The following is a 15,389-nucleotide window of genomic DNA, read 5'->3' as shown; positions in this document are numbered from 1 at the left end:
TTTGACACCAGCCGATGCTAGCCAATGCTTATTGACACTTTGAACACACTGTATCTCTGAAAGCTGTGCTGGAACTCTGACTTAAGTCTAGCAGATCCAGCACTGTAGAACCTTGAACATCTGACACTGCTTGCACTGCAAAGTCACGGACTACTCTCTCCAGCCTTGCCCTGGCTTGAGGTAGCTTGCTGTGAATTTCTGTATGGCTGCAACTCTCAACTGAGGCACTCACACTGTACATTAATTCTTCAGGGCCCAAACTGCAAGCACCCCCTTTACCACTTCAGGGTCCCCAACCTAGGTACCCTCTCTATCACTTCAGGGTCCTCTGACTAGGTACCCCCTTTACAGCTAGCTGACACTTGGATCTTAGAACCTTCCCTGGAGTGGTCCCCACTGACTCTAGGCAGACCCCCAGGGGCAATCCTCAGTACTCACGACCTGTGTAGGCTTTCTTGGGACTGGACCCCTCTCTCTCCGCAGGCTCTTGGCACCCAGGATCCCCCTCAGCTCACCTCAGCACTCTCTGGATTCTCAGGCAGAACCCGAGACATCCGCTTCCTCTGACAGGAGGAGAGACAGCTGTCCTCTCCCTCTTGGGACTCTGCTTCCCGCCAAAGACCATGAGTCATGCTCTCCCTCAAACTTATACCCACTCCCAGAATCCTTTGTGGCAGAATCTGCCTTCTGGGGTAGTTACAAGCCTGAATGTGTCCCTAATTGGGTTTCCTCCACTGCCCTATGAGAAGCCTCTCACAGAGCCAGTGGGGAGACTCCCCCTTCAGCAGATACAACTGGAAACCATGACACCCTACCAAAAAGAAATCATGGCCCTGCTGTTAGGCAGACAAAGCCCACTATACATTTACCTAGCACCTACCTGTAGGGTGCTACATGTTTAAAAAATTGAGGAGTAAATTAAATTTATAGTAACCCTATGGGGTTGCAGAACACTCTGTGTTACTTACCTGACTTCCCATTTCAGCAGGCTCCAGTGTTCTCCTCCTCTCCCCTAAGCTCCAATCTGTGGGCAGTGTCTCTGCATCAGCAGCTTATACAGGAAGCAGTGATGGACCGGGCGCAAGAATCTCAGGAACCTGTTGTAGAGGGAATCAGGTAATAAAGCCTCTTCTGCCACCCCTCAAACTTAAAGTGGTTCTAAAGGCAGAAGATGTTTTACCTTCATGCCTGATCTCTATCCTGTGATGTGCTCAAGAGGAGTGGCCCTCTTGGCTCTCTCTCTCCTCATTGACAGGAGCCACTGCTGTCAATCACAACCAGTGAGGCAGGAGCATGGGGTGGGGCTGAGCCGTGCTCTGTATGTTTTATGAAGCATGCATTAGTGCCCCCATAGCAAGGGGGGTTGCTATGGGGGCACTAGGTGGAGGGGAGGAGTCAGAAGCGCAGGGGGGAGGGGATCTGAGAATAGGAGAATCAGGGCTGCTCTGTGCAAAACAATTACATGTAAGTATGACATTTTAATTATTTCTTTTTAAATAAAATGTAAGCTTTTAGAAATACTTTAACATGCATTTAAAGAGGAGCTTCACCCTGTAAACAAAAGTTTGAAAGTTAGCAGCTACAAATACTGTAGCTGCTGACTTTTAAAAAACACTTACCTGTCTCAGGATCCTCACTTGACCCAGGTCTTTGCCGGCCTTTGGATGCAGGGGCCAACATCTTCGCTGTGGGCAGCCGACTGTGACTCCTTGTAGCTTCACAGCTGACTGCCCACTGCGTGAGCCGCGTTGCTCCTCTTGAATGGTCCTGCAGTCTCCTGGGACCTGTTACATGTCCCAAGAGTAGAGATGGGCTCAGGTGTGTTTGGGATCCTAGTCCCAACCCACCTGCCCGATCCTGCCAGGAAGCCGACACTGCACGCCGCTAATCACAGGCATTGAGACATTTCTTGGTCTATGCAGCTGTGGCCTGGCAAATGCCTCACTGCCTGTGATTAGCAGTGTGCTGTGTCAACTTCTTGGCAGGATCGGGCAGGTGGGTTGGGACTAGGACCCAGAACATGCCTGAGCCCATCTCTACCCAAGAGACTGTAGGGGAAGGAGGGTGGGCCGAACTTGCGCTCAGATCGCCATGGCATCCTGGCAGGAAGAGGGAGCGGGTACCTGTTGAAATCAGGTAACCAATCCCCCCCTCAAAAAATACATTCCAATTATGGGAGAGGAGGGGGGAAGGAGGATGAAAAGCATAACTTTTGAGTGAAGTTCTTTTTTAACCCCATGCAGTATGTGGGGGCCACACTGCAAGCATATTTCTTGTGTGTCCAGAGTTGGGTTTTAGAGTGCATCTGTCAGTAACTTTACAAGTCTGCATAGACACATTCCTAACACATATTGTTCAACATTGTCTGTGAAGGTTTTCATTTACCCAGGTCATGATATAGTAGTTAGCCACCTTCAAAAGGACTTGTTCTGTAATGTTGAAGATGTTTGGTAGGCAGATGTTATTGTACAAGAACAGGATGGAAGGTGTGACAGCTGTAGAACCACCAAATTCTAATTATATAATCCCATCCTTGGTGTCAGGAAGGCTTCATAGGTGTTAATCTTAATCTTTGATTTACACTTCGGAAGGTGTAAATTTTTCTCAAAACGCCACGAGTAGAGATGTTAACATGAAAGACAGGTGGTGTCAAAGACTCCCAGCCCTGTTTATTGATGGTAGTTCCAGTCTGACGTAGACGGCCTCTTTCACGCATCTTGTGAACCAGCTGTCCTCTCTGCAATAGTATTATTTTTAAAAACACTTTAACTTGTATCATGAAAAAGCTATTCTTGACCTCCAAGCCAGTAACTTTGCCTAAGCTAAAGATATGTCACCAATCTGCTGCAAGGAGGAAGCATTTACTCCTCTTCCCCAGTCAAGTAATCCGTCTCCTCTTCCCCAGTCAAGTAGTCCTTCTCCTCTTCCCCAGTCAAGTAATCCGTCTCCTCTTCCCCAGTCAAGTAGTCCTTCTCCTCTTCCCCAGTCAAGTAGTCCGTCTCCTCTTCCCCAGTCAAGTAGTCCGTCTCCTCTTCCCCAGTCAAGTAGAAGATGGATCTCCTAAAGAAGTAGGTTTTCTCATTCAGACCCCAAGCAATGTAGAGGGAATTATTCTTCATAGGCAGCCATTCCAGGAGCGGTGGCTGAAGACAAAGCGGAAAGTACTAAAAGCAGAAGGTATAAACTCCAGATTTAACTTTATTCAATCTATCAGGTCATAAAATCATAAAAGGTCATAAAATGTTTAAATGGTTCCAGTTCATCAGAGCTTGGTACTGTTGAACTAAGTTTGCATTAGACTGATAAAACTGGAGCAATCTTGAGGAGTAATTAGTACCATCACACCAAATTCCAGTTAAGCCTTAACTGCCACAATTTATTTTGATAGTCATTTATGTAAAGTTCATCTAAATATATTAGCCCATTAAACACTACTCTCTCCAGACAATGCTGTTTGTCCAATGATGTCTCTGTTGATTCTTCATAGATAAAAGAGCCACCTTAAGACAGGAGGTGTTTTTTGGCCAGGTTGTTGCCAGGGCCTACTCGCACTGTAGATGGGGACTCTATGTGAAAGCCCGGGACCACAAGAAAACAACAAGAGAAGGGCGCACCGACCTTGTGCATTACCACTTAAAAGTTTATTAAAACCAAAGAAGGGTAGCGTACAATATACTCACAAACGTAGCATATGAACAAGCATATAGGAAATGGGCACCGCTCGCTTCCAGGACACTTCTCTACTGCTGGATAGCGTGATGACGTCCTCAAAACCTGATGTGGCTTATGCGTTTTGAGGGAGGACCCTCTTCCTCAGAGCCAAAATCGCTACTCGGAAGAGGGTCCTCCCTCAAAACACATAAGCCACATCAGGTTTTGAGGACACCATCACGCTATCCAGCAGGAGAGAAGTGTCCTGGAAGCGAGCGATGCCCATTTCCTATATGCTTGTTCATATGCTACGTTTGTGAGTATATTGTACGCTACCCTTCTTTGATTTTAATAAACTTTTTAAGTGGTAATGCACAAGGTCGGTGCACCCTTCTCTTGTTGTTTTCTTGTAGTGCCTTTTGGATACCCTTGGTCCTGAGGGGGGCAGCAAGACCACTTCATTTGTGTCATAAAACCACCTAGAACATTCACCTTTCTGCATACCACTAGAGCGCAGGAGAGATATTGTTGTTTTTTGGAAATCAAAGCCCGGGACCAGGCAGGGCTGTGGTCATGAGGGAATCAGCATTAAAGCGGCACTAGCCCAGCATTCCTGTTACCTCCTAGTGGCAGATTAGAGATCCTGCCATGCACTAGAGAATATCAAACCAATTGCATGATAACATGACAGCATGGTTAAAGGAACAACCCAACAGTTTGTAAGTCCATATGTGAGAAGGAAGCTAAACGTTTGAGGTGGAGGATCATCCTCATCTTCCATGAAGGACAACAAGGTATCATCCTTGGTGGCATTGGATGGCACCCTCTGCTCCGGTGATGAGACAGGCACAGCTTTCGCCTCCTCATCTAGTAGAGCTGCAGGCACAGCCCAAGCAGTGTTAGATAACAGAGGAAGTAACCCGGGTGGGAACTTGGGCACCTTGGAACCAGGCTGGATCTCATCTGTAACCAGCAGTGTAGTTGCGCAGCTGGAACCAAGATTTTGCAGGCAACATGGTGAAAAAAGTGCAAGACCACCAGCAGGGCAGGGCACTCTTACTACCGGGCCAACCAGGAATTGATCTTGTATAGAATCCAGCAAGAGTAGGAACCATTACTAATCAAAATTACAGCATTAGTAGCTTCAAGTCAACTCAAAGCTGAATATATGGAGGATCTAGTAGATGGTGCTTGACACTCCACTTGGCTAGAAGGGGAGAGCTTAGTCGTAGTGAGGGGCTATGCTGAGCACCCTAGCTAGCAGGAAGATCTGACTACTGGTGGCAAATAGAGGCCCTTTTATCTTGGACAGAGCAGGTCACTTAGTCCCAGTCTCTGATTCATTGACTAGACTAATTTATGTACAAGTGAACATTATGAGTTCAAAGCAGGTTACCATTCTGTCTTCCACCTATTTCTGCCAATGTTCCTCATCAGATCTCTACAAACAAACTTTAAATGCACATTAATGAAGAAAATAAAAGCATATGGTTTTGAATAAAGATTAACTATTTTTTTTTTTTTTTTTTTTTCGGAAGAAGACTCAATTGCAGTAGACAGACATTTTCAATCTTCAGTACAAGTATGTGACTCATCTTTAAATTGATAAAAAAAAAAAAAAAAAAAGGAATCAGTGTTTTTCAAACATATAGAGCAGACAGAGAACAGATTTACATCGGAGACTTGTTTAAAGAAAATTATTTGCAAATCTACTTTGTTTAAAGAGGTTCTGTCATCCAAAACTTTTAAAAGAATAATCCTGAGATCTGTCATTGCCACTGTAGCCATATTACGCTCATCTGTACCCCTCTCTGAAACTAGTTTAACTTTGTCACTGAGGGCCCTACTTGCCTGACTTTGGAACTAAGCTCTGGTCAGCCCTCCATCCCCACATCAAATGTGAGCATCCTATGAGTATTGAGGCACTCTTACAGTGCAATGGTGGCTAAGACATAGCCAGTGTCATCCAGCTATGTGGCAGAGCTGTGTAAACTTTAGAACTGGTTAAACACAAATACACATTGCTCATTTATATGTATTTACATATCTGTGTATTTAGCTGGTTGACTGAAGCTCAGCTCCACCTTCCACATGACCATGAAAGCCAATGTTGTCACGGAACCATGAACCAGACGTACAACAACAGATAAGTGAAAATGGAAAGCTTTATTGAAAAACAAGCTGTAAAGCAAAAGTCCAAACGGATGGCGAAACTGATGCAGAGTCTTTTGCAAAGCCAGGGGTCAGGAACCAGCAGGGTAGTCAGACGAAGCCAGGATCAGGAACCAGCAGGGTAGTCAGACGAAGCCAGGATCAGGAACCAGCAGGGTAGTCAGACGAAGCCAGGAACAGGAACCAGAAGCAGCAGCAGTCTTAGAAGCATGTGAACACAGGGGGACCAAGCAGGGAACTGAAGCCACAGACCTCCTATATATATGAGCTAGGCATCCAGCTCCTCCCAGTGGGAAGGAGGAGCCGCAGGGTGGGAGGCTACAAGAAACCCAGAAACCAAGATGGCCGCCAGCACATGTCAAACGAAGGAGAACAGCAAGAAGGTAAGACCATGACAGTACCTCCCCCTCAAGGGCCCCTCCTCCGCGGAGTAAAGAACGGTTTCTGAGGGAAGCGTGCGTGGAAGGCTCGGAGCAAGGCAGGAGCATGGACATCTGCGGAGGGAACCCAGGAACGCTCCTCTGGACCATAACCACGCCAATGAACCAAAAACTGCACCCGACCGCGGACCAGGCGTGAGTCCAGGATATTGCTCACCTCATACTCCTCACGATTGCCCACTCAACAGGGAGACATGAAACACGTTGGAGATCCGCATGCCAGGAGGAAGCGCAAGGGCATAGGCTACCGGGTTTACCCTGCGAAGCACTCGGAAGGGACCAACAAAGCGAGGCGCCAGCTTGGGGGTGGGCACTCTCAGGTTGAGGTTGCGGGTGGACAACCATACACGGTCTCCGGCCTGGTAGGAAGGAGCAGGCGCTCGTCTGCGATCAGCCTGGAGTCTCTGGCGCTGCGCAGAGACCTCAAGGGACCTCTGGATCTGTACCCAAGAAGCACGTAGGACGGAAAGGTGATCCTCCACAGCCGGAATATCCTGGGGAGAGAATACCTCCGGTAACACGGCAGGTTGAAACCCATAGTTGGCCATGAAGGGAGACGTCCCAGAGGAAGAGTTCACCGCCGTGTTCCTGGCAAACTCAGCCCAAGGCAGGAGGTCAACCCAATTGTCTTGGTGATCGGAGACATAGCAACGAAGGAATTGCTCCAAGGCCTGATTGGATCGTTCTGCGGCCCCATTGGACTGAGGGTGGTAGGCCGAGGAGAAGGAGAGATGAATCCCCAACTGGGAGCAAAAGGCGCGCCAGAACCTGGACACAAACTGACTCCCCCGATCCGACACAATCTCCTTGGGCAAACCGTGCAACCGGAAGACCTCCCTGGCAAAAATCGTGGCCAACTCCTGTGCAGAGGGTAACTTCTTGAGAGGAACACAGTGGCACATTTTGGAAAACCGATCCACAATCATGAGAATGACCGTATGGCCTCGGGATGCAGGGAGGTCCACAATGAAATCCATCCCCAGGTGTGACCATGGGCGCTCCCCGGTGGCTAAGGGTTGCAGAAGGCCCAACGGAAGGTGCCGAGGAGACTTACTCTGGGCACAAACGGAGCATGCCGCTACATATGCGGCGATGTCGGAACTTAGAGAAGGCCACCAGAACAGACGTGAAACAGCCCAGGACAGCTGATTCTTTCCAGGATGCCCCGCGGTCTTGGAGTTATGGTAGGTTCGCAACAACCGAGTGCGCAACTCCTCAGGCACAAAACATCTGCCCTTGGGTCTCCCAGAGGGAGCACCAGATTGAGCCGCCAAAATCTGCTCACCCAGGGGAGAGGTCAGGCTGGTGCGAATGGCGGCCAGGATCTGATTCGGAGGTATGACCGAAGTCGGAATCGACTCCTCCCTGGACAGGTCGGAGTACTGCCGTGATAAGGCATCCGCCCTGATGTTCTTGGAACCGGGTAGGTAGGAGACCACGTAATTAAAACGTGACAAGAACAGAGCCCATCTGGCCTGACGTGGTGTCAATCTCTTGGCCTCAGAGAGGTAGGTCAGATTCTTGTGGTCCGTTAGGATGAGGACCGGAACCACCGAACCCTCGAGCAAGTGCCTCCATTCTTTAAGAGCCTGCACGATGGCCAATAACTCCCTGTCACCAATCTGGTAGTTGCACTCCGCGGAAGACAGTTTCCGGGAGTAAAACCCACAAGGAAGCAGAGGACCCTCTGGTGTTCTACGCTGAGACAGAAGGGCGCCTACTCCCGTCTCAGACGCGTCCACCTCGAGGACAAAGGGCAACCCAGGGTTGGGATGCGACAGAATCGGAGCTGACACAAAGGCGGACTTTAGAGCCTCAAAAGCTCGGATGGCCTCGGGCGGCCAGACCTGGGAATTACTGCCCTTCCTGGTCAGATCCGTGAGAGGCTTGGCTAGCATGGAAAAGTCCCTGATGAACTTCCGATAATAATTGGCGAAGCCCAAAAAGCGCTGCAGGGAGCGAAGACCACTGGGCTGGGGCCACTGTAAGACAGCCGAAACCTTCTCAGGATCCATGGAGAACCCCGCAGCGGAAATGATGTAACCTAAGAAGGTTACCTGGGATCGGTGAAATTCGCATTTCTCAAGCTTACCGAACAGCTTGTTCTCTCGTAACCGTTGCAACACTCGTTTGACATCCAGAATGTGGGTCTCCATGGACTCAGAATATACCAAGATGTCATCCAAATAGACCACCACACACTGCTGCAACAGGTCACGGAAAACATCGTTGATGAATTCCTGAAAGACTGCGGGCGCATTGCACAGCCCAAAGGGCATAACCAAGGATTCATAATGACCGGTCCTGGTGTTAAACGCGGTCTTCCACTCATCGCCCGCCTTGATCCTTACGAGGTTATATGCCGCCCTCAGGTCGAGTTTGGTAAAGACCGTGGCCCCTTTAAGGCGATCGAACAGCTCGGAAATCAAGGGTATCGGGTAAGCGTTCTTGATCGTGATGCGATTGAGACCCCTGTAATCGATGCAAGGCCTCAACTCACCCCCCATCTTTTTCACAAAGAAAAATCCAGCCCCTGCCGGGGACGAGGATTTGCGAATGTGTCCGCGTGAAAGCGCCTCCCTCACGTACTCCTCCATGGCCTCATTCTCCGCTACCGACAGTGGATAGACTTTGCCACGAGGAGGAACGGCGCCAGGTTGTAACTCGATGGCACAATCGTATTGGCGGTGCGGAGGTAGGGCAACCGCGCGCACCTTATCGAATACATCCCGGTACTCCTCGTATTCAGGGGGCAACAGAGAGTCCGAGGAAGTACACAGCAACTTGACAGGCCCATGGATGCAACTAGCCCCACACTGCGGTGACCACGAGAGGATCTCGGCCGATCTCCAATCGAAAATCGGATTATGCTTCTGGAGCCAGGGGTACCCCAAGACCACCGAGTAGTGTGGAGACGAAATAACCTGGAAGCAGACCGACTCTCTGTGGACGGCACCAATGGCTAACCCCACTGGAAGGGTCTCATGAGTCACGTGTGGCGGCAGAAGGGGTCTGCCGTCTATCGCCTCAAGAGCCAGAGGAGAACCTCGAGCCTGCAGAGGAATGGAATTGGCGGCAGCGAACACACTATCAATGAACAAACCACCAGCACCAGAGTCCACCAACGCCTGGGTCGTCACCGAGCCCCCGACCCAGGAGAGGACAACAGTGATCAGTGGTTTGTCAACACGGGAAACCGGGGACGAGGAGACTCCACCCAAGATCTGCCCCCGACAGGATCTCAGGTGCGAGCGTTTCCCGGACGGTTCGGACATGCCAACCGAAAATGCCCACCGAGACCACAGTACATGCATCGGCCCTCGCGTCTCCGTAGTACCCTCTCCCCCTCGGACAGGCGAGCAAACCCCAGCTGCATGGGTTCACCCCCAGACAAGTCATCCCCAGGAGGCGTGGGAGGAGAGGGAGGCACAGGTGGGACAACAAAGGTAGGCGCCAATCTGTTAGGAGGCCTCCGCAGACTCTCCTTAAAGGAAGGTCTCTCCCTGAGTCTGGTGTCAATCAAAATCAGGAAAGAAATAAGAGACTCGAGCTCCACTGGTAGGTCCTTAGCTGCAACCTCATCCTTCAAGGCATCCGAGAGACCATGAGAGAAAGCAGCGACCAGAGCCTCATTATTCCAGCCCACCTCTGCTGCCAGGGTACGAAACTCAATGGCGTATTCAGCTACGGATCGTGAACCCTGTCTGATGGACATAAGGAGCTTCGCAGCAGAGGCAGCACGAGCCGGCACATCGAATACCTTCCGAAGAGAAGCAACAAAACCGGAAAACTCGGCAACCACCAGATTGTTGTTCTCCCATAAAGGGCTGGCCCAGGCCAAGGCCTTGTCCGAGAGCAGCGAGATTAAGAAGCCCACCTTTGATCTCTCAGTAGGAAAGGCATGTGGCAGCAACTCGAAATAAATGCCCACCTGGTTAAGGAAACCTCGGCACTGAGTTGGCTCTCCCCCAAAGCGCTGTGGAAGGGGGGCAGAACCGGACATACCCCGAAACACCGCAGGCGCAACAACAGGTGTCGGGGTAGACTCTGGCGCAACAACCGGAGCGGCAGTAGGAGCGGGCCCAGGAGCGACAACCGACCCATCGGCAACGGGAGCGAAATGAGCCGTGCGTTCAAGCAGGGTTTGCAACGCCACGGCGAACTGACCCAACAGGTGATCCTGCTGATCAAGTCTGGCAACCAGCGAGGGTAGTGAGGATGGCCCTGTACCGTCAGAATTCATGGCCTGTGGTACCGTGCGTTCAAGCAGGGTTTGCAACGCCACGGCGAACCGACCCAACAGGTGATCCTGCTGATCAAGTCTGGCAACCAGCGTGGGTAGCGAGGATGGCCCTGTACCGTCAGAATTCATGGCTTGGTCCTAATGTCACGGAACCATGAACCAGACGTACAACAACAGATAAGTGAAAATGGAAAGCTTTATTGAAAAACAAGCTGTAAAGCAAAAGTCCAAACGGATGGCGAAACTGATGCAGAGTCTTTTGCAAAGCCAGGGGTCAGGAACCAGCAGGGTAGTCAGACGAAGCCAGGATCAGGAACCAGCAGGGTAGTCAGACGAAGCCAGGATCAGGAACCAGCAGGGTAGTCAGACGAAGCCAGGAACAGGAACCAGAAGCAGCAGCAGTCTTAGAAGCATGTGAACACAGGGGGACCAAGCAGGGAACTGAAGCCACAGACCTCCTATATATATGAGCTAGGCATCCAGCTCCTCCCAGTGGGAAGGAGGAGCCGCAGGGTGGGAGGCTACAAGAAACCCAGAAACCAAGATGGCCGCCAGCACATGTCAAACGAAGGAGAACAGCAAGAAGGTAAGACCATGACAAATGTAAAAAGACATCTGACTGTTTTTTTCTCAGCCAAGTATAGCCATTGTATTTTTATTTTGGTTTTAGATGGAGTATGGAAGGGTTGGAACCAGTGTCAGCTTTTCAAGCTTTTTAAGATTGAGGACCAGCTTCCCATTGGTCTGCGAAGATAGCCCTTAAGACAAAAAGGGACCATTGGACAATTGTCATCAAAACAAAAAGTGATAGAAAATTAAACATTTACAGTTATCCCCAGAACAGGAGGTGGAGTAAATCTTCCAATGGAAACATGCTCTAGTGATAATTCCCATTAATCAGAACTTCACAAAAACTTTTCCTTACTCCACCCGAAAATAAAATTAAAACAATGTTTTGTCTATGTTTGTATTCTTCCTCATCCCTGTCATCACATCATTCTTCATCTCTCATGTGAAAGTAGAGCTCCAATTATTTATTCCATCAGCATGGTACAGATAGTTACATTGGTCCAGCTTGGACTAACTATGGATATACCATATCTGACCACTGCCCCTAGGAGCTGGAATCACTGAAGGAGACAACATGCTGAAATATCCTGTGCTGAGTGGCCATCCTAATGCATTCTGAACACATAAAGTCAGCCCCTCAGTACAGGCATCATTCAAAGAATGCTTTGCATTTGCAAGTTACTTATTGGCTGGATCAACACAAAAAGAAAGCCCAACAAAGAAATCTAGAATTGGTAAGCTGCAATATAATAAATGTTTGCTTTTGGGTTTATTGCCTATTTAAATGTATGTACAGTCAAACATTTTTTTTTTCAGGTTTGGATAAATTATGGAAGAACTAGCTTCACCGTTGAGGTTTTCTGCTCTCTATGGCTCCATTAGAGAGATTTCTGTCCCACTGTCCTGGTGACAAAAGCTTTACCAGTCCAGAACTGAAGAAAAATCTCCATCAGTAAAACATAAATTAAAAAAGATTTCTGATTGTGAAGTAAGAGAAGGCACACATATGACAGACATTGCATGTGATCCGGAGCGCACCACTCTGAAAATCACATGCGAAGTCTGTGCGATGCAAATTCAGCCATACAGATTGTATGGTTTAATTTGCATTGCATTCAAACAAAACTCGCACAAGACCTATTTTTGGGTCCGTACCAGAATCGGATCGCATGGGTGTTCACACCTATGCGATCTGATTCATGTCCGAACTGACAGTTCGCACTGCAATATGCAAACTCATCTGGGGGTGTCGTTAACCTTGTATTGACACCCCCAGCGATTTGCATACAGCAGTGTGAACTACCTGCGAGTTTAATGTGATGTGGGAACCTGCAGTGGATTCGCAGGGTTCCCGCATCACATATATGTGAACCGGCACTAAAACCCCTCCCAGCTTTTTTTGATGTCTGCGACCCTGTTGGGGATTTGTCCTCACTTCCTGTCTGCCGAAACCATTAACAGGAAGTAAGAGGAAATCTCTCTAACAGTAGCAGTAGCAGTAAAAGCCCAACATTTCCCACTTCACCCAAAATTATAATTAAAAAAAAATGATGTTTTGGATGAACATACACATTTTAAACTCTTGCTCTCCATGTAACACATAGAGAGTGGACTTTAATGCCCACACATCACACATATGCAATCATGGGTTTCTGTGCCAAGAGTGTGCTCGCTACGCACTCCCAGCAATGTGACTAGGCTTTTTAAGACAGGTCTTGGTCTCTGACCGGGAGGCTATTCGTAGGCGCAAATGTCTGGCATATGGGCGTTAAAGTTCACCCTCTATATGTGCTACATATGGGCTCCAAATCATGTGACGGCTGTGACAGCCAATCACAGTGGTCACATGATATAGAAGTCAATCTTACCCCGGGTGTATATTAAAGGGATGCTGGGGCTAGGCAGAAAGGATTTGAGCATGTACTCACCTTGACCGGTATGTTCCCATTTCTTTTTCTCCAGTATTTATTCATTTGAGAACAAAAAATGGCATTACTTCTTTACAAATCCACTTCAACAGTCACTTTAAGTCTGAATTTTGGATACCTACAGAAATGACCTGAGAAGTTTATTTGAAAAGCCACACAGTAAAAAAAAAAGTTGCAAATCTGAATCACTTTGAAACAACTTTACAAACAGGCCTCTAAATTGCGCCGTGTTTATTCTGATACGCTCAAAGCTCTAGCTTATGCGTGAATGATATCAGTTGCTCCTTACGGTCGACTTGCAGCAGTCCTTTCAAGCGCCGACATTATTTTGTTGTCAGCAATTTTATTGTAACTCTGACAATCGAAATGGCGTTACAAACGGAATATGGATGTAAGCTTACTTTACAGAACCCACTGTCAATTTTGTGACTCTTTACATCCAAATTTATGGCAAGATTACGATGGCATAATGGATTGATAAATTGCTATGAAATGATGCTGCATCTTAAAACTGGCATTATGGTTTATGATTGTTGTAAACTGTCACAGAAATCTTGTACGTTCCATACAGAGAAGAGGGGAGAGATCTGCCTGGCTGCAACAAATCAAAGCGAGCTGGCATTTGGCTGTCGCGTTTTACAGTTTCACAGACTGGAATTTGAATATGAATCTGCATAGTCACAATTCGAATTTGAATATGCAGATTTCTTTAAAAAATACATTGGAAAGGAACTATATCCTCAGGTGTGACTATAGAGGGTGCAGAGGGTACAGCTGTGACAGGGCCCTGGAGGTCAGGGGGCCAAATATAAAAGATTTTACTGTTGATCATCTGTGTAGTCACCACATTCCATGAAGAAGTTTTGTATTGCATTTTAAATTCTCTTTTCTGCAATCACTGAGCTTCTTTTAACTGTATCCAGTGTTATTAAAGTGGAACTAAACCCATCAGTTTAAAGCGGTGTTCCACACAAAAGTGGAACTTCCGCTCATTTGCTTCCTCCCCCCCTCCGGCGCCACATTTCGCACCTCTCAGGGGGAACAGGTACCTGCTTTTGACAGGTACCCTTCCCCACCTCCAGGAGATGGCGCCGCAGCGCGGTCCCTCGGAAGCTTGGCCCCCTCCTCCTTCCCCTGCCGCCGAGCCAATCCAAATGCGCAGCGTGCTTCGCTCATGCGCATTAGGGACCCGCCCGTGAAGCCACAAGGCTTCACTGCCGGGCTCCCTCACCGGCAATGGCGGCAGCAGCACCCGACAGCCGATGGAAAATTCGACTGCAGTGCCGACATCGCTGGACTCCAGGGCAGGTAAGTGTCCTAATATTAAAAGGATTTGAGCCTGCAACCTCGCTAGTGTCTGGCTGTAGTTCTTCTTGCTGTGCCACCTAATCCCTGTCTGCCTGGTCCCTTGGACTATCTTGCCTTGTCTCTTATTTCTGGTGAACCTTAAACTCTCTGCTCCTGCCGTGACTTCCTGTTTTCCAGATTATTGTGTTCTCTGCAGCGGATATCTTGCTCCTTGCATACTTTCAGCTGTCCTTATCTTCACTACCACCTGTGGCTTGTTCCTCAACTACGCTTCTGCTTAATCACACAACCTGTAGCCACTTGCTACGGTCCTTTGGTGCTGAGATTCACTATGAATGCACATAGTCCAGCTCGTGGCTTACAGCTGCTAGTGAGGAACCCCAGAAGAGGAGGTAAGGGACGCACTGTGCAATATCATTACACAAAGCAAGTAAATATAAAAAAAAAATTAAAGCAAAATAAATGTCCTTTAGTATCACTTTAAGGGCTCTTTTACACCCACAGTGGGATCACGCTTCAGAGAGCTTTTGCCAGGTGGTGAGGAGGTTCCCACTACCTTTTTTACCCCCTAAATGCTGGATTGCAGCGCCACAACCACGTGCATTTGTGGGGCAGTTGCACTGTGGCCCCATTCGCTTGCATGGATAGCGCTTGGAAGGCAGTAGAGCCTCCAAAGCACAACAAGGGTAAAGAAATTTCTGCTACAGCCATGGCATGTATACACCCCTGGCCACTTCCTTGGCAGCTAAAAGGGGAACGCTTGAAGGGTAGTAAAATGCAGATCAACTATGGGGTTTTTCTGTCCCCAACTGCAAGTGTAATTGAGGTCTAAAAGCCAGCTAAAAGCCAAACTCCAGAGAAACATCATCATTTAAGTAGGCCCCCTACGCCTTTCTTAAAAATAAAAAAAAATACTCCTTAACTCCACACTTCAGCAGAGCCCGATGCATCTACATTCTTGCTTCAGCACTGACCCACTCCTCAGTTTATTGATGACAAACATTTTTCAACCTGCTTCCTGTGAGCCCAGAGAGCCAAGGTCCCATACCAGGGGGACCACATCATCATGCCACCGTG

Source organism: Pelophylax lessonae (genome assembly GCF_965119305.1).
Source record: "Pelophylax lessonae genome assembly, chromosome: 8".
NCBI lineage: Eukaryota > Metazoa > Chordata > Amphibia > Anura > Ranidae > Pelophylax > Pelophylax lessonae.
The sequence above is the reverse complement of the archived record's forward strand: the minus strand, read 5'-3'. Positions refer to the sequence as shown.